At 38.7% G+C, this 22,523-nt stretch overlaps 1 protein-coding gene across 1 annotated transcript in view; it reads left to right on the plus strand.

The window, feature by feature from the left end:
- The window catches only part of ANXA10 (annexin A10), a 100,134-nt gene that overhangs the window by 1,004 nt on the left and 76,607 nt on the right, over positions 1-22,523 (plus strand). The window lies entirely within an intron of this gene.

Raw genomic sequence — 22,523 nt, forward strand, 5'->3', positions numbered from 1 at the left:
TAGGAAACTAAACAGAGTCCAAGAAATGCACCTGGGATCCTCCTAAAGTCCTTGTCGGAAGACTGATCTGCACAACCACAGGATGAAAATGCCCAAGGGTGGGCAAAGGAGAACTGCCAGCAAGGTGTAAGCTGAGAAATTCCTAGAGGTCAGAGAGGGATGGCAGGGGATGGATGTCCATCCAACCCGCCAAAGCAGAGAGCTCTGGGTGAATACCTGGGCCATTTGGTAAAGACTCCAAAATGACAACTACTAGGACTGACAAATCAGGCAAATAAAAATACAGGATAGTCTACTTGAATGTTAGATAAATTTTAGATAAATAACATTTTTTATAAGTATGTCTCAGATATTGCGATTGAAGTTTCACTTTAATGTCCCATTTTCTATTTTTAGTGTTGCACAGGACATACTTTTCCTGAAATAAATGCTCTGTTGTTTATCTGAATTACAAATGTAATTGGACTTTCTAAATTTTAATATGCCATCTCTTCAAACCCATCCTACAAAAGCTTAAGAACAAGCCAGAAACAGGCAATTTAACTACCTGCCAAATCAAAGCCCAAAATTCTATAGAGAAAGACAAGAAAATACAGATATTCAATAATATAATAAATGCAATACCAGCATCTGATGAAAAATAGTCCTGTAAACCCCCATCCAAAAAAAAAAATACAAACAAAATCTGATCTGTAAACTGGATAAAAATTAGTTAATGAAAACAGACAAAAAATGGTAGAAATCTTGAAAGGAGCAGCAAGTTCCTTAAAACAGGTATTGCAAAAATACTCAGGAAATTGAAAGCAATAATGAAAAAAAAGAGGAAAAAGATAGGAAACAAAGAGGAAAAATACACAGACATATAGACATTACTAGGCAGACAAATGAACTTGAAAAGTATAATATGAAATGAAAAAATGTGCTGGTTGAGATTAAAAGCAAATTAAACAGTATAGGAAGAAAGACCAGTGCACTTGAGGACAAAATAATATCAACTATACAAACTGAAACACAGGAAGAAAAAAACGGCAGCTAACAAATAGAGTCTGAGTCATTTATGGGATTATATCACCCTGTTTAACAGATATATAGTTGGAGTTCCAGAAAAGAGAAGAGAGAAGCCAAGAACTAGAAAACATATTTAAAGCGGCCAAGTTTTTCCAAATAAACAAAAACTGTACACCCACAGGTTCGAAAAGCTCAACAAACTCCAAGCAAAATAAATCCGAAGAAAACAGTAAGGCATCATAATGAAATTGCTGTGTCAGTGATACGTGTATCATATAAAAACACTGCCACGTGTAACATTGACGACATACGTTTAAATGTCTCAGACCTATCGCGGTTTAGAAAAAAAGTGAAAAACATCTAGCAGTCTATATATCTATAAGAAAAAATTAGGTATGAAGAAAATTTCTCCCTTCATTAGTTGTCCATTTTCTATTTATTTCAGAATAGTCAGTGATCAACAGAACAGCAAGAATCTCACTTTCAGTTTGCAAAGTATAGAAACTGCCTATCATTAACGGGTCATCACAAATATTTTATTGTCACTAAAGAATAAGAGTTACAACCACAAACGTAAGACACTAAAGCTCACTAGTACACCTGTAATAATTTGATAGTCGTATAGAACAATTCAATATGTTATCAATATTATTTTTAATAACTTTGTTCCATGCATTATAATAGATAATAATAATTCCGTTAGAGAAGGTCAGCGTAGTGGTTTAGTGAACAGACTGAAATAAATTGCCCAGACATATTCCAGTACCATCATTAATAAACCTCTTGACTTTGATCAATTCCTTGCTGCCTTAGTTTCCTCCTCTGTGAAATGGAAGAAATAATCATACCCATCTCATTGGGTTGCAGGAAGATTAGCAGAATAGTTAAATCTTGAAAACACTGTGACTGACTCGGTGGGAGCCAAGAAATCCTCCCCTCCCCTCCCTCCCCCTCTCCCCTCCCCTCCCCCATTCCTTCCCCTCCCCTTTCCCCCTTTCTGCCCCTCCCCTCCCCCCTCCCCTTCTCTTCCCTCACCTTCCCTCCTCTCCCCACAGCCCGGTTAGGATAATTGGTCTTTAACCTCCTCCAGTCAGTGTCATCATATTTTAATCATGATTTAATACACCTTTTCATGATCTCAAATCCATGTGTGGATCAATGGAAAATACCACCAAGGTGTTGCATTTGTTGTCATAAATGGAAAAGAGAGGCTTTCCTTGCCATCTAATAGAGTTAAATAAGATGATTACAAATATTCTAAACAGGACTCTCTCCTGCCCACAATCCCAAACCCACCTCTGCAGAATGGAAGGAGAAGAAAGAGCTCAAACGCGTGCTGGGTGACCTAATGGCAAAAATGAGCATCTTATTCACTAGCAACTCTCTTACAACAGATGTATTCGGTGCAGTGGCATAAATTACACTATTGGTGTGTATTACATAAAGAACCCCTTCAGATTTGCAAGAAATATGTGAAGAAAAATGGGCTAAGCATATGAACTATTCATACAAGGGTAAAAATCAATTAATGTGAAAGTGGAAAATTGACATGCACAATATAATTTCAAAATGCAAATTAAAAGTGTAATGAGATACAGTTCAATGCATATTTAATTAGAAAGAAACTAATCCATGCTAGCAAGAGTGTCTTGAAAGAATATAGATTCAGTTTATTAGTCATAAGATGGCAAAAACTTCAAAAATAAAATAAAAATGTTTTTTCTTATACAAATAAAAAGTGTACTCTTTGACTTAATATCATACTTCTAAGAATTTAACCCAAGGAACTAATGTAAAAGGAAATAAAGTTTATTAAAAGTAATATAAAAGGAAATAAGTTTAGTTTACTAAAATAATATTTATAATAGAAAGCAAACTGGGAAAAAGATAATAGTCTAGGCATTAAATTAAGGTACAGTCATTTGATAGAATGTTATTCAGCCATTAAAATAATAAATATAAAACTTCCTTTGGAGCATGAAAAGTGTGTCATATGTTAAGTGAAAATATAAACTTTTCACTAATTACCACTATACATACAGAATAATATATATTTAACAAGAACAAAACAGGGGCCAAATATATTATGATTTGATTAGGAAGAAAGATAATGAATAAATGTTATTTTATTCCTTTAAAATCTACAAGTAAACAAAATATTTGTTCATGAGGACCTTCCATGACCGTTTAATTCTCTGAGGTCTGCCTGTACTGTGGCCAGACCGTCCATGCTCAGGCTGCCTGTGTAAAATCGAGTTATTTTAGGCTTACCCCCCTCTATGCTTATCTCGGGGTCACCTGGAAGTCTGGAACTGACTGTTGATCAAGGTAAGGGGAGGCGGTGTTATAACCAATACTTCGTAATGTGCTATGTAAAGGTGAAAACTTCCCTGGTGGTGACAAACTGTTCAAGCTGTTTCTGGCTTACGCCTGGTATTTCCTGTTACACAGCCTTGTTGATTATGTGATCAGGGTGTAAAACATCCCCCTGGAGACCTTAGGGACGTCTTCCCAAACTAAAGTTCATCACACAATCGTGAGGGTTCAACCTGCCGATGAAGTGTGTCCTGGGCAAACGAGAAGGCTTTGCGAGGCTGCACCTGGACCAGGACCTCACACTTCCCCGTACGCTCGCCACTGCGCTGCTCGTGCCTTGAATAAAACCTTTTCTTTCTGCTTCATAGATGGTTTCACAAACAGAAACAGACTCACAGACAGAGAGAACAGACTGGTGGTTGCCAAGGGGGAGGGGGGTGGGGGAGGGATGAACTGGGAGCTTAGGGTCAGCAGATGGAAGCTTTTACATATGGAATGGATAAACAACAAGGTCCTACTGTATAGCACAGGGAACCATATTCAAAATCCTCTGATAAACTATAATGAAAAAGAATATAAAAAAAGGTTATATATATATATATATATGTATAACTGAATCACTTTGCTGTACAGCAGTAATTAACACAGCATTGTGAATCGGCTGTACTTCAATTAAAAAATAAAATAAATAAATAAAATAAAATAACCTTTTGGGTGTGTGTTCCAGGCACTCTTGTCAGTCATTTCAATTACATAACTTGTTGCAATCTGTGCAGGTGGCAGACTGTATAATTTAAATAATGGCGACGCCTCTGTTTGGGAGAATAAGCAATGAAGAAGGATTGGGGGGGTCAGGAACCCGATGCCTCCCCCCATCCCTGGCAGGAACTCGCACAAATGCTGCGCCCATTGTGGGAGGGTGCATGCCTGTCAGTGATGTGCGAGAGGAAGATCCCAACCCCGGGGGCAAACAGCTAAACGAACTTGGGAGTCGACCCAGCTCTGCACCTTGGCTGCCTCTGTCTCTTGGGGAGAAAATGACAGCGAAGAGAAGCAGCAGGTGGGTTCCAAGGCCATAGACCGTGGCACGTGGCTCAGCCTGTAACGCCCAAGGGGACTGGGGAGATAACTGTTTTGTCAAAATATGTCCCCTGTATGAACAAAAGTCATGAACTGTTTACAACGGGGGAGGGGATCAAGAGACTACAGAAACACTAGGATATTCAGCTGCACAGGTTAAGCCACACTGGAGATAGTCACAAACTCACTTCTAAACCTCTACTGAGATCAAATGTTTTGCGTGGAAATCAAAGAGCCGCTTCCCCTGCATGGGGTACTGTCAAACGGACAAGCGTGTTAGTTTGTACTCAGGACCCTCACTTCCGGCAGCTTTGGCCATAACGTAGATACAGGGGCCAACCCCCAATCTGTTAACCTCTGCAAGGGGAGAGGTAAATAACACAAACCAGAAAGGAGAATTGTCCAAACCCACCCTCAGATATTCAGTGGAATACTTCTTTCTGAGGCCACTGAAGTGTGCTGAGTACAAGTCACTTTGATTAGTTTTAATAGTCCTAAATTTTCTCCTAACTCCATACTTTTGATCAAGATAACGGCAGTGTTGTGCTGTCAGAGGCCCCTACTGCTCCGGCTCCGTGCAAGGCTTTACTGCTGCAGGGATGAGCTCGGGTGTGGGAAACTGGGAGGCTGTTTGCCCAGTTACTGCAAGGGGGGTGGGGGGCTAATGATGAGAGAAGATTAGGGTTATTCTAAAGAAAGGAAATAAGGAGAAAAGGGGTAAAAAGTACCTCAGAACATTTAAACTGAATCTTATGTATTCAGTAGGTTGATCACAGGCATAAAAAACAAATTTATGGTTAGGGGCAAGTGGGGGAGGGATAAATTAGGAGTTTGGGATTAGCAGATACAAACTACTATATATAAAATAGATAACCAACAAGGACCTACTGTAGAGCACAGGGAACTCTACTCAGTATCTTGTAATAACCTATATGGGAAAGGAATCTAAAAAAGAAAAGATATATATACATAAATAAATATATGTATATACATATATATATATATACCGGAAACTAACACAACATTGTAAATCAACTATATATATATATATATATATATATATATATATATATATATATTTTTTTTTTTTTTTTTTTTTTTTTTTGCGCTACGCGGGCCTCTCACTGCTGTGGCCTCTCCTGTTGCGGAGCACAGGCTCCGGATGCGCAGGCTCAGCGGCTATGGCTCACAGGCCCAGCCGCTCCACGGCATGTGGGATCTTCCCGGACCGGGGCACGAACCCGCGTCCCCTGCATCGGCAGGCGGACGCTCAACCACTGCGCCACCAGGGACGCCCCAACTATATTTTAATTAAAAACTAATTTTAATTAATTTCAAAATTTTAAAATAGCGTTAAAAGGACACAATACATGGTGTAAGTACTAAATTTTTAATGAGTCACTATACATCTCATTTTAATGATGAGATGATCTTATTGCATCACCAACTCCTCAAGCTCTGAGAAAACTGGGACAGATTTGCTCACGTTACTCTAGCCTTAATGAATTTTCTAAAATCTGATTATAATACAAAAAGGAATTTATAATTCCTGGAGTAAAGGCCAATTAGAATTGTGTGGAAAAAAGGTAAAGAAAGAATCTGAATGACAGAAGGGCCAAGGTCGCTAGGCTTAGCCACCAGTGAGGGGCCCGAGGCTGTGGACAGTGATGTGGGTAAAGCAGCCTGAGGACACAAAGAGACTTCGGTTAGATGGCCAGACACGGGTGCCCGACATGATGCCACACTGGAAACTGATGAAAAGTTCGCAGGCACTATAATTACATCAGGAAAGATGGTGAGCCAGTGCAAAGAATTTGATGCTGAAAACTCGGCCTCTGTGCACCAGTGCCAAATCAAATCTCAGAGACAGAGTTCTGGGTGAAGTAGAAAAGAAGAGCTTTATTGCTTTGCGAGGCAAAGGGGGCCACAGCGGTCTCCTGCCCTGAAACACTGTGTGCCCCAACCTGGGGAGATTTGGGGAGGAGTCTTCTAGTAATGTCAAGGGCAGGGTTCCCAGTAAAGGATCAGGGTGTGGGCAGGGCCTGCGTTCTTGTAATCTGGCCTCAGGTGGTCTCCTGATGAGCTTCTCAAGGTTATCAAACTGTGACCCTCTCTGGAATGAAGAATTCTAACATCTTCCATTTGGTGGGGGCTTTAGTTCTGCAGAAGAGTCCAAAGATATGGTTCTGTGTATCCCTTGAAAGGGAACCAGGACCCTGCCCCAAGGCTACACTATTGCCTCTTGACTGCTTCTCCCCTTGTCTCTGCATCCCCTCCCTTCCCTGATCAGCAACTGTTTGAACCTGCCCTTTGGAACTCGGGGAAGGTCATGGAAGCTGGGTTCTGTTCCCTACAAACAAGAAACAGGGGACAGAAAGGCTTCCATGCCCAGGAGCCCCACAGGGTCCTGCTTGGTTTCAGATACAGGTAACAGTGTGGCTTAAAATGTAGGGATTTATGAACAAAAGGTGTGTGTGTGTCTGTGTGCTGTCTCACCCCACCAGACTGTATTATTGGGATGGACTTGATGTTCTAATGGAAGGTCTTATCTCACCTCAATCATTGGGGAAGAGGCTGTCCCGCAAATCTGTTCTTTGTTCTCTTTTAATGGAGCATGGTAATGAGAACTTTGACGATTATCTAAGCCCACTCAAGTGGCTAATTTAAAACAATTAGGAGAGACCAGGGTTGGACACCTGAGGTGCAAAAAGAAATTTTGATTGAAGTTCTTTTAGAGGCAGGGACATCAATACCCACAAATTCCTTGTTTAATGGCCTGTGAGAAAAGCTGAAGGATCCTGGAGACTCCCTGTAGATGATAAAAATCTTAAAAAACAATGGCCCCCAGGCCACAAGCAGTGCATCAATACCCACAAATTCCTGTTTAATGGTCTGTGAGAAAAGCTGAAGAATCCTGGAGACTCGCTGGAGATGAGGAAAATCTTAAAAAACAATGGCCTCCAGGCCACAAGTAGTGCATGGTGTGACATTAAATATTCAGACAGGGAGACAAGCTAAGGGAGACCGCAGGTCTGGGATCAATGTGTCTAATGCTTTCCCTCCATTTCTACTTAAGAAGAAATTCAAAGCCAATTTGCATTCATGTGAGATGGACAGAAAAATACACTTTTACTGTGTTTTCATGAAGATATTTAAATTTCCCTGCTTTTGCCAGAAATTATTCACCTTACAGCTGGAAGTCTGAAGTCTGTATCTTTGACCAACATCTCCCCATCTCCCCACCCGCAGCCCTGGTAATCCCCATCCTACTCTCTGTTTCAATAAGCTCAGCTTTTTTAGATTCCACACATGAGATCATGCAGCATTTGACTTTCTCTGTCATACTTCACTTAGCATAATGCCCTCAAGGTCCATCCACGTTGCCAAAAATGACAGGGTTTCCTTCTTTCTTGTGGCTGAATAATAATATTCCACATCACATCTTCTTTATCCGTTCGTCCACTGACAGACACTCAGGTTGTTTCCACACTCTGACTATTGTGAATAATGCTGCAGTGAACATGGGGGAGAAGATACCTCTTCAATATCCCATTTTTATTTCCTTTCTATACACACCCAGGAGGGGAACTGCTGGATCATATGGCAACTCTTGGTTTTTTAAGGAGCCTCCATTCTGTTCTCCATGGTGGCTGCACCAATTTACATTCCCACCAACAGTGTAGGAGGGTTCCCTTTTCTCCACACCCTCTCAGCATTTATTGTTTATAGACTTTTTGATGGCCATTCTGACAAGTGTGAGGTGACATCTCACTGTGATTTTGATGTGCATTTCCCTGATGATTAGTGATGTTGAACACTTTTTCATGTACCTCTTGGCCATCTGTATAATTAAGTCTTTGGTGAAATGTCTATTCAGTTCCTCTTTCCATTGTTTAATCATCTTGTTTGCTTTTTTGTTCTACTGAGTTGTATGAGTTCTTTACATATTTTTGCCACTAGAGATAAAGATTCAGTTGGAAAGCACAGTTATTTATTACATTATTGATAAGTGTATTTCTCAATCTGGTCCCTAAGCTAAAACTGAATTAGAAGGATTGATACTTGTTAGCCATATGACACCAGAAGACACTGATTAAAGCAACTAAATTTCAGGGTTCAGCAAAAACCGTGAAATGCCCTGACATCTCTTGGACAGGGGTGACTAGGGCATCCTTCAGACAACCAAAACTGAGTTATTGGTCCTGCCATTTCCAAAATCAAAGCAAGGAGCACTAAAATTGATTAGGTAGGTTGGTTGGTTTGTAGAGAAACCACATGTAACATCTGAGAAATTTATTAGCCCCTACTCATAAAATTACCAAGGAAAAAAATTCTAAATTTGAGTACAGCTTTGAGAAACAGCAGTTTTGACTTTTTCAGGCCCTCAAAGAACCATAGCACAGGGACTTCCCTGGTGGCGCAGTGGTTGATAATCTGCCTGCCAATGCAGGGGACACGGGTTCGAGCCCTGGTCCGGGAAGATCCCACATGCCGCAGAGCAGCTAAGCCCGTGAGCCACAACTACTGAACCTGCGCTCTAGAGCCTGAGAGCCACAACTACTGAAGCCCGGGCACCTAGAGCCCATGCTCCACAACAAGAGAAGCCACCGCAATGAGAAGCCCATGCACCGCAACGAAGAGTAGCCCCCGCTCGCCGCAACTAGAGAAAGCCCGCGTGCAGCAACGAAGACCCAACGCAGACAAAAGTAAATAAATAAATAAGAAAGAACCATAGCACAATCAAGCCTTTGTACCCCCCTCTCCCACTGTCCCTTAGAAGCTGGCTGGAGCATTTGGCAAAAGCCTGTTGCTGCCACCCAGTGGCACCCGCTGGTATTCAGACTGGAAAGTAACCTGATGCAAGTTCCCGGACACCATGTGAAAACGACTGGGCTTGTTACTGTTACTGGGGACTTAATTGAAACTGTTCCCATTATAAAGGACATAAATTTAAGACTTGAGATACCTATCATTGTTGGTTATGTCATATCATCAAACTACACGGAGGTAAATGAAGGGAAGAATTTAATGAAATTCGTTATCTTTAAAAGAAATAGTGCATTCAAGAACATCCAATGGGGGGACCACTGGGGTCCTCAGCACGTGTATGAACAGGAGGCTGGCATCCCTTTGGGTCCTACAACTCCCTGTGGACTTATGGAAGGATGTGACAGAGTGATCCCCCCCGTAACACATTATCAAAGGGTCCAAGCAGCATGGATTGTAGATGCTCATCAACGATCTAGATGACCAAGCTATATTCCATCTAGAGAACAGGGGCTCTGCTGACGCACTGATGATGTTACATTAACTCAAGAGGAAAAAGAAAAACCTTCCCAGTGGGCAGAACTAAGTGGTGTTCCTCACAACATCAGGGGACACAGACAACAGCAAAAGTGACTTTTGCCAGCTCTTGGGTACTAGCCAACGAGGTTGTGATACAGTCCAGAAAACAGGCTTGACGTGCCTGGAAGGAAAAGAACCCCAATGCAAAGCGCTGTATTCCTTTCAGAATCGTGGGTGGGTATCAAAATGCAGCATGTCCAAAATAACCCTCAAATAACTCCCACAATAACCCCAGAACTGCTGGTACTGGTTAGTCAGCCTGGCTTGGCTACATAACCAGAGAGACATACAGATCTCACCAGGAACTTTTAGCAAAATCTCCCAAAGCAAGATACATTGCACGAACGATGGTTCCACCTGGAGATGCCACATCCTCGCAAAGGAGGAGGCCCTTGATGAGCAGGCCTTTTGCTTCCCTGAACCCTCTCCCCTGCCACTCTAGGCCCTTCTCTTCACTAAAAGCCTTACACGAGGATGCTCTGTGCACTCTTGCGAGTCGATTATCTGAATCTAGTTTTCAGTCTATTCAACCCCAACTACATTATGGACTGATAATAATGCCTACTTCATAGCATTGTTTTTAGGAGTAAATTAAACTATTTGAAGAGTTTAGAAGAAAGCTGGCACATCAGGTGCTCAAAAGTATTCTTTTTATCACTGAAACAATGGCATCACTGCCATCGTATACATATAAACTCCCAAAAAATAAGCTCAGAATGGATTAAAGACCTAAATGTAAGGCCAGACAGTATCAAACTCTTAGAGGAAAACACAGGCAGAACATTCTATGACATAAATCACAGCAAGATCCTTTTTACCCACCTCCTAGACAAATGGAAATAAAAACAAAAATAAACAAATGGGACCTAATGAAACTTCAAAGCTTTTGCACAGCAAAGGAAACCATAAACAAGACCAAAAGACAACCCTCAGAATGGGAGAAAATATGTGCAAATGAAGCAACTGACAAAGGATTAATCTCCAAGATTTACAAGCAGCTCATGCAGCTCAATATCAAAAAAACAAACAACCCAATCCAAAAATGGGCAGAAAACCTAAATAGACATTTCTCCAAAGAAGATATACAGATTGCCAACAAACACATGAAAGAATGCTCAACATCATTAATCATTCAGGAAATGCAAGTCAAAACTACAATGAGATATCATCTCACACCAGTCAGAATGGCCATCATCAAAAAATCTAGAAACAATAAATGCTGGAGAGGGTGTGGAGAAAAGGGAACACTCTTGCACTGCCGGTGGGAATGTGAACTGGTACCGCCACTATGGAGAACAGTATGGAGGCTCCTTAAAAAATTAAAAATAGAACTACCATATGACCCAGCAATCCCACTACTGGGCATATACCCTGAGAAAACCATAATTCAAAGAGTCATGTACCAAAATGTTCATTGCAGCTCTATTTACAATAGGCCGGAGATGGAAACAACCTAAGTGTCCATCACTGGATGAACAGATAAAGAAGATGTGGCAGATATATACAATGGAATATTACTCAGCCATAAAAAGAAACGAAATTGAGCTATTTGTAATGAGGTGGATAGACCTAGAGTCTGTCATACAGAGTGAAGTAAGTCAGAAAGAGAGAGACTAATACCGTATGCTAACACATATATATGGAATCTAAGGGAAAAAAATGTCATGAAGAATCTAGCAGTAAGACAGGAATAAAGACACAGACCTACTGGAGAACGGACTTGAGGATATGGGGAGGGGGAAGGGTGAGCTGTGACAAAGCGAGAGAGAGGCATGGACATATATACACTACCAAACGTAAGGTAGATAGCTAGTGGGAAGCAGCCGCATAGCACAGGGAGATCAGCTCGGTGCTTTGTGACCGCCTGGAGGGGTGGGATAGGGAGGCTGGGAGGGAGGGAGACGCAAGAGGGAAGAGATATGGGAACATATGTATATGTATAACTGATTCCCTTTGTTATAAAGCAGAAACTAACACACCACTGCAAAGCAATTATAAAAAATAAAAATAAACCTACCATCTAAAAAAAAAAAAAAATCTCCCAAGGTCAAGGACCATACACACTTGGATATATACATTCTAGCATGTCTATTTTTTAAATACTTCATAGTCACACATCAAAATGAAATCTCTTATTTTACCAAAAATATATTTGTTATATTAGCATATGTATGTTAAAAACAGAGTACTTTCATCCGACGGTATGAGCTTTATTTACTGATTTCAAGAAAAGTTAAATCACATTTATGGCTCTACTTTGGCCACATTTGCTCCACGAGAGCTCATGCTCCTCCGTATGACCAGGTTAAACATGTCTTACAGGAATAAGGAGCATCATGTGTTTTCATTTCAAAACAAAAGAAGAGGTATTGATAAACTAAAAGGTAAATATGATCCAGAAACATGTGATACCACTTTTTAATATGCCTTGCTTTTAGTATTAATTTCAGATGAGGCCAATTTAGCATCATAAATATTTCTTCTTCTTTAATGATAATGATTCTCTGACTCCTAAGCTCTGTGAAATATATGAAAATTATTATACCAGAAATGTGAACTTTGTTTCAAATTAATATACATAACTAATGTGCTAGAAACTAATTTTCAAAGTGATGAAAATAATTTTATAGTATGTTACTTTTTTCTTTGACTTTTAATTAAGTTTCTTCCTATAAGGATTTGAAGATCTGATTTGAAAAATAATTTAAAATGGGTTATTGTTATTCGTGAATTCTATTGCTACGAAATGGAAAGGGTCAGTGCAAATTTCCAGTTAGAGTGAGCCTTAAATGGGCTTTCAAATATCAGCCCATGTCCAAAGTGCAGAGATAAAGAGAATTTTCACAATCACGTTTTTGTTCATTTATACATGACATGGATACCTATTGCGTGTTCTATGTGAATTTACAGGAAAAATTGCTTTAGATTTCAGCAGCAATTCTCTTCGTCAATGTATGAAATTGACAATGGCACTTTGAGCAGGACGAGTGTGGTATATGCAATAAAAATTTATTGTTGTAATTGATAAGCCACACAATTCAGGAAAGGTTACCTTTCCTATTTTGCTTTGGAAAGAATCTTGAGATTTACAAAGAGAGAGGTTACGGAGATTCCTAGCTAGGATGACCAATAATAACATTTCTAAGGTCGTGGAAAAGAGTATTTGTGAAAAGTAGATGAATTCGGATGATGTATAACTTTGGTCTTTAAATTAGCAGATAATCTGTATGTATGTTTCAGGGTGACAGCACTGCCACGGCCCCACCAACATGACTGACAGCCTTGCTCTCAGCTCCAAATTCTTAGAAAATCAAATGCATTCATTCAAAAATGATTTTGGATGCTGTATATATTTTATACACTATGTTACGTTCTGTGAGTATGGTGTGAACAAGACCAAGAAATGTTCTAGCCTCGCAGAGTTTATTTTAGTGGTAGAGACACATTTTAAAAAATAAAGGAAAAACTATCATTCCCGCTACAGAAGATGTGAAGAAGAAAACAGAATAAAGGTAGACATAGTGAAGCAAGAGGAAGGGTCTATTAAAAACAGGTTAGCCTAAAGGGGAGAGGGTGGGGGAGGGATGGAGTGGGAGTTTGGGGTTAGCAGATGCAAACTATTATATATAGAATGCATAAACAAGAAGGTCCTACTGTAGAGCACAGGGAACTATATCCAATATCCTGTGATAAGCCATAATGGAAAAGAATATTTTAAAAAAGAATGTGTATATATATATATATATATATATATATATATGTACACCTGAATAACTTTGCTGTACAGCAGTATTTAACACAACACTGCAAATCAACTATACTTCAATAAAAAAAAATTTTTTTTTAAAGACAGGTTGGCCAGGTAAGATATTTCTAAGGAAGCAATATTTAAGCAGAGTTCTAGATAAGAAGAAAGAGCCACCCTGGTCAAAACATGCAGACAGGGAAGGGTCTACATAAATGAAGAGCAAGTTTAAATGTCCTGTGTGAAGGTTTTGAGTAAGTGGTGAGCTTGGTGTCTGCAAGACCTCAGGGAGATGGCCTTTAGTCTGGGAAGAATGAACTGTGGGAGAAGAGGTGGACAAAAGGGCAGAAAGGCAGTCAGGGCCAGGCCACGTACAGCCTTGCACGACTGGGGAAGAAGTCTGGGTTTTATTTGAAATGTCAGAATTCAGTGAAGGATTTGGAAGGGATGAGCGATGGATCTGACTCACTCTGGGTCCTGTGTGGAGAATGGACCCTGTACAGTAAAGCACATCATCAAAGCAGCTCTGGGAGGTGGTGTGTGCAGAAGTCTAGCTGGGATTAGGTGGCCATGGGGGATGAGGATACAGTGATGCATTCAGGATGCATCGTAAAGGCAGAGCCACCAGGACCTGCGGATGACTCGAGGTAGACAAAGGCTTTGAAGGGTGAGACGGAGATTCTCGGCTTGAGCAGCTCTGTGGGTTGTGGGTGGATCGTGGTGGCCCTGACTCACGTGGAAGGGCAGGTGTGCAGTGATGTGAAGAAAAGGTACGGTCCTATTTGGTACATTTTAGATGGTCAAATGAGGGTGCTGAATAAACATTTTGGAGCTCAGGGACAAGATGTAAAATCGGGATTCCTAAGTGGAGGGATGGCTTTCAAGCTCAGGGATTAAATGTGATCATTTAGAACAAGTGTTTACATAGAAACAGAAAAGGAACAAAGACTAACCCTGGGAACATTTCTAAATACAGAAGTTGGGAAGAGGAGGAATTTCCAGAACAGGAGACTGAGAAAGTGCAACCAGTGCAGAGTCAGAGTAAAACCAGGAGACGGTGGCCCTCCAAGTGAAAGAGAAGAACAGGCGTCCAAAAGGGGGTAAGGCAACCATTCCCAATAGATGAGAACAGAGATCAGGCCACTAGGTTTGCAAAGAGGACCACTGTTCACGACAAGAGCAGCTTCAGTGTTGGGGGGAGGGGCTGACTGAAATGAGAGGAAAGAGGAAAGAGGGGGATGGAGGACCCTGTGAAGGAGCTTCCCAACTTTGGGGGAAGGAAAACGGAGATGTGGCTGGAGGGGAACGGGGAGTCAAGGGAAGCTGTTTTCTATTTGGTGGGTCACTTGCTTTCTAAAATGAGAGTTGCTATAACGTGTTTTGGAGTTGATGGAAATATTAAGAGAATAAAATGATGATGTTGAGCAGAAACGGGATAATTTCCAGATGAAAGACCTCGTGTAAGTGAGAAAGAAGGTACAAGTCCAGTGCTTGGATACAGATGTGGAAAGGTCCTAGGTTAGGAGCTGCGAGCATCGCTAAGGGGGTGAGGAAGACACAGGGCAGGGTAGCACATGGCGAATGGGTGAAAAAGTTCTTATCTATTTGCATTAATGGGTGTTTCCTCAATGAAACAACAAGAGCAGTTTCAGCTAAAACTGGAAGAAGGGTGGAGAGTGTAGGGCAGGGGCTGGATGGAATGAAGATATGAAATAGGCCTTAAAAAGAGTGGCTTTTCAGAGCTGGTCCCCACACCCCTGAGGTTCCCTGTCGCACGTTTGTGTTTTACCCCATCAATACAGTGCTTCTATTCTGTGTATGTCTCCTTATTCATTGTGACTCTTCACACACAAGTTTCAACCACATACTTATTAGGTTTAGATCAACATAACAGAAATGTGAATTTTATAGGAAACAAATTCACTTAGCAATAATTATTACCATGACTTGTAAGCCCTGAACCTTTTAATGACCCAATAGTTACTCACATCCTTATTATCAATGTCTGCAAAGTATAGAGACCTTCATTTTAAGAATATCAACTTATGTACAGATATAGGGCAAAATATTCCTCATTGCAGTCTGGGACTAATGCCTAGGAATTTGGAAAACCAGCTTCATCAGCTTAAGATAATTACTTTCCTGCAGATGTTCACTGCTGTTCTAATTCTGTGGAAGTCTAAATTATAAACTTAATTATTTTCAAACATGATATTTAGCGACTAATACGTCTAATACTTCTACAGTGTCTGACTTCTGTCAATTTGTCGAGTCTTCTCAAGGGACTTAAAGATAACCAAGAAAATTGAACATTGGTATAAAAATAGAGGTCTTTGATACCAGGTGACAGAAACAATTTGACTAAAAATTTTCCTGTTTATAGAGTTGCCTTTCCCCAGTTATGTTTAATTCTAACTCTGACAACAAGATATACCTAAGAAAGTACTAACAGCAAAATGAATAGTCTTTAGAGAGGTCTTGCTTTTTGGTGTATTTACTAGAAATTGAGATGAATGATTATAATGATTGAAGAGCAAATCCTTCTGAACCAAATTTGTCAACTAATAAACTGATAAATATTTTGGTGATACATCACAATGTTCATACTAATCAGAGCTTCACAGAATTGAATTATATTCTTGTAAAAAAAACTTCTCCCGTTCCTACCAAAATACTTAACTGAATATGCTCTGCAAAGCTTACACCTATTTTTAAAAAACCAGAATGTATGCTATCACTCTCTCATTCCAGCCACCAGTAACATTTACCCATGGAGACTTGAGAAGATCATTTATCTCATTACATTACAATATACCTGAAAATATTTATGTTTTTGACAAATTGTGCGCTATTACTCTAAGGAAATCTCCTTAAAGGAGAAACAATTTTAATACTTAGAGGATTACATTCATAGGATTTTTAATAATTAAATTTCAATGCATAAAGAGAGAACTTCCAGGGATGGTGTCCCTGTAAAAGGGTTGTGCAGACTCAAGCACGTTAGATAAAAATTATAATAGATAACAATTACAGAACCAGATGAAATAAAAATTCAACTATGTAAAGGCAGTAGAAAGTATCCAAAATCAGACAGAGGCTGCAGGAAATTTTGCTGTGAAAAAACAGCTCTTCAAATAGTAAGAAATGTGTGAGTTTGATGCTTTCAGTCCTGAATTTGTGGCTTTTGGATTACAGATCTTCTCAAACGCCCTTCAATGATGTAAATCAGCAGAAGAAAATTATGATATCACTTATATGTGGAATCTAAAATATGATACAAATGAACTTATTTACAAAATAGAAACAGACTCACAGACATAGAAAACAAATTTATGGTTACCAAAGGGGAAAGGGGGTGGGGAAGGGGTAAATTAAGAGTTTGAGATTAACAGATACACCCAACTACATATAAAATAGATTAACAACAAGGACCTACTGTATAGCACAGGGAACTATTTCAGTAGCCTGTAATAAACCATAATGGAAAAGAATATGAAAAAGACTACACACACACACACACACACACACACACACACACACACACACAACCGAATCACTGTACTGCATACATGGAACTAACACAACACTGTAAATCAACTATAGCTCAAAAAAAACAAAAACAAACAAAATATAGTTTTACGTGGGCAAAGTACCAGAAATGAGAGTTTAGGATTGTAATAGCAGCTGGAAATTTTTAAAAAATTTTTAGCCATTCCAAGAAACAGCAAAGTATGACACAAATCCAGGAAGAGAGTCGATAGAAACTGATTCTAGGTGGGCCAACACATGAATTTAGGGAAAAAGACTCTAAATCCCCTATTATAAACATTTGAACATAAGAAGAAATGGAAATTTGAACGGCTATTAACATTATATCTATAAAAATACAAACTTTACCAAGAATTCCAGACAAGTTGGGCTTCACAGATGAAATCAATCAAATATTAAAGAAATATTGTTAATATTACACAAATGGTATTAAAATTCTGTTGAAAATAGATGAAAAAGAAATCCTTCCCATCACATTTTATGAGGCCACTATTACCCTGATAACAAAGCTAGACAAGGCATTATAAAAAAAAAGATACAAATATCATACCCTTTATGAATATTAGATGTAATTTTTTAAAGAAAATATTAGCAAATTAAATTCAACAGTATATTAAAAATATAATGTATAATGGCCAAGCAGAGGTTTTTCCAGGAATACAGGTTAATTTAGCATTCAAAATAAATTAATATAACTCACCAAACTAATAAGATAAAAAAAACAATCCACAAAACTCCCAAAAGAGAGGATAGGCAACACATTCTCTGACATAAATCGTACCAATGTTTTCTTAGGTCAGTCTGCCAAGGCAAAAAAATAAAAACAAAAATAAACAAATGGGATCTAATCAAATTTACAAGCTTTTGTACAGCAAAGAAAACCATAAAATAAACAAATAAACAAAAAACCTAAAAGACAACCTACGGATTGGGAGAAAGTACTTGGAAATGATGTGACCGAAAAGGGCTTATCTCCAAAATATACAAACAGCTCATATAACTCAACAACAATAAAACAAACAACCCAATTGAAAACTGGGCAGAAGACCTAAATAGACATTTCTCCAAAGAAGACATACACATGGCCAGTAGGCACATGAAAAGATGCTCAACATCACTAACTATTAGAGAAATGCAAATCAAAACTACAATAAGGTACCACCCACCAGTCAGAATGGGCATGATTAAAAAGTCTACAAATAACAAATGTTATGTTCTCAATGGTGAAAAACTGAAACCATTTCCTGTAAGATCAGGAACAAGACAAGGTTGCCCACTCTCATCACTATTATTCAACATAGTATTGGAAGTTTTAGCCACAGCAATCAGAGAAGAAAAAGAAATAAAAGGAATCCAAATTGGAAAAGAAGAAGTAAAGCTGTCACTCTTTGCAGATGACATGATACTATACATAAAGAATCCTAAAGACGCTACCAGAAAACTACTAGAGCTAATCAATGAATTCGGTAAAGTAGCAGGATACAAAATTAATGCACAGAAATCTCTGGCATTCCTATACACTAATGATGAAAAATCTGAAAGAGAAGTTAAGGAAACACTCCCATTTACCATTGCAACAAAAAATAAAATACCTAGGAATAAACCTAGCTAAGGAGACAAAAGACCTGTATGCAGAAAACTATAAGACACTGAGGAAAGAAATTAAAGATGATACAAACAGTTGGAGAGATATACCATGTTCTTGGATTGGAAGAATCAACATTGTGAAAATGACTATACTACCCAAAGCAATCTACAGATTCAATGCAATCCCTATCAAACTACCAATGGAAGTTTTCACAGAACTCGAACAAAAAATTTCACAATTTGTATGGAAACACAAAAGACCCTGAACACCCAAAGCAATCTTGAGAAAGAAAAATGGAGCTGGAGGAATCAGGCTCCCTGACTTCAGACTCTATTACAAAGCTACAGTAATCAAGACAGTATGGTACTGGCACAAAAACAGAAATATAGATCAATGGAACAGGATAGAAAGCCCAGAGATAAACCAATGCATATATGGTCACCTTATTTTTGATAAAGGAGGAAAGAATATACAATGGAGAAAAGACAGCCTCTTCAATAAGTGGTGCTGGGAAAACTGAACAGCTACATGGAAAAGAATCAAATTAGAACACTCCTTAACACCATACACAAAAATAAACTCAAAATTGATTCAAGACCTAAATGTAAGCCCAGACACTATCAAACTCTTAGAGGAAAACATAGGCAGAAAACTCTATGACAAAAGTCACAGCAAGATCCTTTCTGACCCACCTCCTAGAGAAATGGAAATAAAACAAAAATAAACAAATGGGATCTAATGAAACTTAAAAGCTTTTGCACCACAAAGGAAAACATAAAGAAGATGAAAAGACAACCCTCAGAATGGGAAAAAATATTTGCAAATGAAGCAACTGACTGACAAAGGATTAATCTTCAAAATTTACAAGCAGCTCATGCAGCTCAATATCAAAAAAACAAACAACCCAATCAAAAAATGGGCAGAAGACCTAAACAGACATTTCTCCAAAGAAGACATACAGATTGCCAATAAACACATGAAAGGATGCTCAACATCACTCATCATTAGAGAAATGCAAATCAAAACTACAATGAGGTATCACCTCACACCAGTCAGAATGGCCATCATCAAAACATCTACAAACAATAAATGCTGGAGAGGGTGTGGAGAAAAGGGAACCCTCTTGCACTGTTGGTGGGAATGTAAATTGATACAGCCACTATGGAGAACAGTATGGAGGTTCCTTAAAAAACTAAAAATAGAACTACCATACGACCCAGCAGTCCCACTACTGGGCATATACCGTGAGAAAACCATAATTCAAAAAGAGTCATGTACCACAATGTTCATTGCAGCTCTATTTACAATAGCCAGGACATGGAAGCAACCTACGTGTCCATTGACAGATGAATGGATAAAGAAGGTGTGGCACATATATACAATGGAATATTAGCCATAAAAAGAAACGAAACTGAGTTATTTGTAGTGAGGTGGATGGACCCAGAGTCTGTCATACAGAGTGAAGTAAGTCAGAGAAAAACAAATACCGTATGTTAACACATATATATGGAATCTAAAAAAATAGGTTCTGAAGAACATAGGGGCAGGACAGGAAAAAAGACACAGATGTAGAGAATGGACTTGAGGACACGGGGAGAGGGAGGGGTAAGCTGGGACGAAGTGAGAGAGTGGCATGGACTTATATATACTACCAAATGTAAAATAGATAGCTACTGGGAAGCAGCCGCATAGCACAGGGAGATCAGCTCAGTGCTTTTGTGATCACCTAGAGGGGTGGGATAGGGAGGGTGGCAGGGAGACGCAAGAGGGAGGAGATATGGGGATATAGGTATACGTATAGCTGATTCACTTTGTTATAAAGCAGAAACTAACACACCATTGTAAGGCAATTATACTCCAATAAAGATGTTTAAAAAAAAAGAAAGGGAACCCGCCTACACTGTTGGTGGGTATGTAAGTTGGTGCAGCCACTATGGAGAACAGTATGGAGGTTCCTCAGAAAACTAAAAATAGAGCTACCATATGATCCAGCTATCCCACTCCTGGGCATATATCTGGACAAAACTGTAATTCAAAAATATACATGCACCCCAATGTTCATAGCAGCACTATTCACAATAGCCAAAACATGGAAACAACATAAATGTCCATCAACAGATGAATGGGTAAAGAAGATGTGGAACGTATATACAATGGACTACTCAACCGTAAATAAAAGAATGAAATAATGCCATTTTCAGCAACATGAGTACAACTAGAGATTATCATGCTAAGTGAAGTAGGTCAGACAGAGAAAGACAAATACCGTATGATATCACTTATATGTGGAATCTAAAATACGACAAAAATGAACCTATCTATGAAACAGAAACAGGCTCACAGACATAGAGATCAGACTTGTGGTTGCCAAGGGGGAGGGGAGAAATGGACTGGGAGTTTGGGATTAGCAGATGCAAACTATTACATATAGAATGGATAAACAACAAAGTCCTATTGTACAGTACAGGGAACTGTATCCAATCTCCTGCAATAAACCATAATGGAAAAGAATACTTAAAAAAGAATGTATATATGTGTATAACTTAGTCACTTTGCCGTACAGCAGATAGGCACAACATTGTAAATCAACTATACTGCAATTAAAAAAAAAAAGAAACAATCCATTTCATTATCTTAATAGTTTCAGAAAAAGAAATTTTAAAAATCCACTAATCATTCATGCTGAAAAAAAGAATCTGCTACTAAACTATGACTAGAAAGAGACGTCCTTAAATTAAAAAGAAATCTATTGAAGACAAATAAGCTAATAATGTATTTAATGAAGAAAAACGGAGTGCTTCCCTCTAAGATTCATGAACAGTTAGGATGTCAGCTCTCTCATTTATTCCACATTATACTAAATTCCTAGCCAATAAAATAACAAAAACAAATTTTTAAAAAGACACACACAGATTGGAGAGGAAGGGGTGAAACTATTTTTCTTTCAAATTGGCCTGATTGTATTTGTAGAATACCATAAAAAATGTACAAAAGAGCTGCAAAAACTAACAAGTCAGCTTAGCAAAGTCACAGAGTTAAATGTAAACATCACAAATAAGTAGTATACCCAATTATTATTACTAAATAACTGTAAATTTAAATAAATACAATATGATTTTCATGAAATTAGAAAATGTGTTATTTCAGATAAATTTAAAATAAATGCACAGAAAAAAATAAACATTCACGAAAGAAAGTAGAGTTTAATAAATTGAGAAATACACTACGTTCATGAATCAGAAGATTACATATTTTTAGAAAAATTATTTTTCCTCCAAATGAATCTACCGTGTTGGCCAAAAAGTGCCTTCGGTTTTTAAGTAAAAATAAAAGACACATTTTTCATTTTCATCAAGAACTTTACTGAACATCATATTCACGCTTCTGTTCCACTACTTTCTGCCATTTTTCAGGAAACTTCATAATTCCATATTCCCCAAACGTTTTATTCTTTTGAGCAAAGAACTGTTCCAGATGCCTTTTACAGTCTTCCAGGGAATTGAAATTTTTTCCATTAAGAAAAGTTTGTACAGAGGGCAGACAGCAGAAGCAAGAAGAGCTACAATTCTGCAGCCTGTGGAACAAAAACCATTCACAGAAAGATAGACAAGATGAAAAGGCAGAGGGCTATGTACCAGATGAAGGAACAAGATAAAACCCCAGAAAAACAACTAAATGAAGTGGAGATACACAACTTTCCAGAAAATGAATTCAGCATAATGATAGTGAAGATGATGCAGGACCTCGGAAAAAGAATGGAAGAAAAGATCGAGAAGATGCAAGAAATGTCTAGCAAAGACCTAGAAGAAATAAAGAACAAACAAATAGAGATGAACAATACAATAACTGAAATGAAAACTACACTAGAAGGAACCAATAGCAGAATAACTG

This window comes from Delphinapterus leucas, chromosome 6 (genome assembly GCF_059928025.1).
Source record: "Delphinapterus leucas isolate spDelLeu-1000000601 "Yukka" chromosome 6, BTC_Dleu_Yukka2, whole genome shotgun sequence".
Lineage (NCBI taxonomy): Eukaryota > Metazoa > Chordata > Mammalia > Artiodactyla > Monodontidae > Delphinapterus > Delphinapterus leucas.